The sequence below is a fragment of the Psammomys obesus genome, unplaced genomic scaffold (genome assembly GCF_907164565.1).
Source record: "Psammomys obesus unplaced genomic scaffold, mPsaObe1.curated_primary_1811, whole genome shotgun sequence".
Classification (NCBI taxonomy): Eukaryota; Metazoa; Chordata; class Mammalia; order Rodentia; family Muridae; genus Psammomys; species Psammomys obesus.
Window position 1 is genome coordinate 30934690 of NW_026593286.1, and position 3055 is coordinate 30937744.

At 49.1% G+C, this 3055-nt stretch overlaps 1 non-coding gene across 1 annotated transcript; it reads right to left on the reverse strand.

The window, feature by feature from the left end:
- On the reverse strand, positions 1–106 carry LOC129684068 (U6 spliceosomal RNA). The gene has a single exon (XR_008721258.1). It is a non-coding gene; the product is annotated as a U6 spliceosomal RNA (small nuclear RNA).
- Positions 107–3055: the final 2949 nt, after the last annotated feature.

Here is a 3055-nt window from a genome sequence, read left to right on the forward strand (position 1 = left end):
AAAAATATGGAATACTTCATGACTTTTCATATTAGCCTTGCACAGGCCATGCTAACCTTCTCCATATTGTTCCAGTTTTTAGTATGTAGGCTGACAAAGCGAGCACTTAACAAATGTTCTTTTTTAAGATTTATTTATTATTTATACAATATTCTGCCTGCAGGCCAGAACAGGGCACCAGATCTCACTATAGATGGTTGTGAGCCACCATATAGCTGCTGGGAATTGAACGCAGGACTTTTGGAAGAACAGCCAGTGCTCTTAACCCCTGAGCCATCTCTCCAGCCCTTAATAAATGTTCTTAATTAAACTTAATATAAAGAAGAAAATTGTTTTCTAAAAATCACACACACACACACACACACACACATGCACACTCATGCACACACACGTGTATGTGCATTTTTAGCCCATGACCTCCTCTCCTTTTGCCCATCTGTCTTTTACATTCAACCGTCCTCTATAAACAGGGTGACGCTGCAGTAATGATTCTCCAGTTTCTAACACAGACCCTGTTTGGATTCCAGCCTTTGCTGGTCAACTTGAAGTTGGGTAGATGCCATGAATGTAGCACGGCCTCAACATGCCCCCTCCAGCTCACTCCTCCAGGGCCTCTCCTGTCTCAGTTAATGACAGCGCTGTCACTGCGGTGCCATTGCCAGGCCAGAATCTGGGGGATAACCTGTGAGTCTGTTCTTTCTCTCACATCTCGTCCAGTCTGTGGCAAATCCCATCAGCTCCACTTCCAAATTCATCTGGACTCTCTTTCACTGGTCCCGTGCCGCCTACCACCCCGCAGCACAAGCCGTTAACATGTTAACATGCCTTACCCAGCTAGCTGGGTGTCTCCTCCACCAGCTCTCTCAGCTACGCCTTTGCACCTCCACGTCTGCTTCCAATGGAGCAGTCAGACATTTTCCATAAAAGCAAGTTGGGCCCTGTCGCTTCCCTGCCCTAGTCCTCCTTATACCCTCCTGCCTCAGAAGAAATACCCAGATCCTTACGTGCCGGAACATGACTGGCCTCCCTGCGGCTTTCTTTCACGCTTGTTTTCTCCACCTGCTTTTTCTGCCCCAGCCATGCCAGCATCGACGCCCACGAGCTCTGCTGCACCCTCTCCCTTTGCCCTTCCCTAAGCCACACATGTGCTTGCTCGGCAACCCTCCAATCACTCACACTCCAGGAAGAGCTCGTCCTGGCCACCCAGCTAAACGTGGCCTCCTTCCTGGAAGCCCCTGGCCAACTGCCTTGGTTAATTCTTAACTCTCTATATGAGACAAAATTGTTCATTTCTGTTCTGTTTATGGCCTGTGCCTCCTCACTGGGATGTGAATTCCTAGAAAGTGAGAATTTATGTATGTCTGTTAACTGTTCTACCATCAGCCGAAACAGCGTCCAATGTAAAAAACGTGTTCAAAACCATAGAAGAAATCAGAGAGGGACAGAGAGAAGGGAGAGGGAGAGGGGAGAAAGAAGGAAGAGACTCTACCCTCCCTTCCAGCGCTCAGCTGTTCAGACTGTCGTCAGGTATCTGCAGGCTAGCACACATGTGATATTTTACTCACTTGTAACCCACTACACAGTTGTGAACCTGTGACCTGTGTGTTTTGCTTGGCTGTGTGCAGTGACACTTGGCTGCTGAGGATTCATACTTTGGAGGGTGTAGTGCCCTCTGAGAGCGGGTCTACAATTCATTCTAAGCCAGTTTACATTTGCAGCAGGCATCAAGAAACTGCCGAGAAAAAAATGACCTACTTTTAGATAAAAATCACCATTCCCATTTTCGACCCCCCCCCCCCAAAAAAAAAAAAATGGAGCTTCTCAAGAAACCAAGTGGCCTGAATTCTCAGGTCACCTGTAACTCAGCTTCGTCTGCCCATGATACACTGACAATAAAGAGCCATATTACCAGCATCGGAGGGAAAGGGCCTTGCTACACAGACTGTTGGGGCGTGGGGAATCAGATGTGGGTCCTCTGAAAGAGCAGCAGGCTCCCACAGCCCTGGGCCATCTCTGCAGCCCCAGGCGGTGAAGATCTTAAGTATTTTATTGCATTTTGCCTTTTGGAAACAGGGTCTCACCTGCAGGCCAGGCAGGCTGCTCTGTAACTCACTTTGCAGCCAAGCTAGTCGCAAACTTTTGACGATCCTCACGTCTCAATCACTCCAGGGCTGGGATTACGGGCGTGAGCCACCTGGTTTAGCATACTTTATGCTCTGTGTTTTCCCACCATGAACCAGGTCTTGGAGCTCTTACCCAAAGCCTCCGGTTCTCCTGAGATCCAAGAGCTAAGACAAGTCCTGCAGGCTCCGCACTGCAAGGTAAGTCAAGGTTCGCCCAACGGGCATACAGACAGTCTGGAAGGGTAAACAAAAGTGCACACGAACGGCCAACAGATTGTACTTGCAGCTGTGGGACTCCCACGTAGCTGACTAATCAGTCGCTGAGCACGTGCTGTCACATGTTTGGGAGTACACCTGGAACTTTCCAGGATGTCTCTTTCTCCCGAAAACATACTATCCCTCTAGAATTCTACTTACAGAGAAATAATCTCTATACTCCCTCTCGAGGAGGGAAGATTTTGAATGTTGGATGCAGCGTTTTGAAATTATTTGGGTTAGACATTTACTTGCCTCTATGTGTACGTGCCTGCGTGAGTCTGCGTGCACCCCACGTGTAAAGGTGTGTGTAAGCTGTCTGATGTGGGTGCTGGGCACAGAGCCCAGCTCCACTGAAAGGGCAGCCAGCTCCTTCTGAAACCTCTTAAGCTCTGAGGCATCTCTCCAGCCCCGAAAGGAGATTACTGTACCCTTTTTAACCTCTGTCTTCCCAGACCCCTCGTCCCCTCGTCTATGAAAGAGGGACGGTAAGTATACCTGTCTCGTAAGGGACTGTGACTGGACTTGCTTGGCACTGCACCTGACTCCAGGTGTGGTGTTTGTGGCTGTGTGTCTTATGCGGTACCCAGCCACCGTCTTTGAGATGAACGTGTGTCACGTGTAACACCTGCTCACCTTTCCTCTCCTGTTCCCAGGCTTTGCTCAGTGCCCATGAT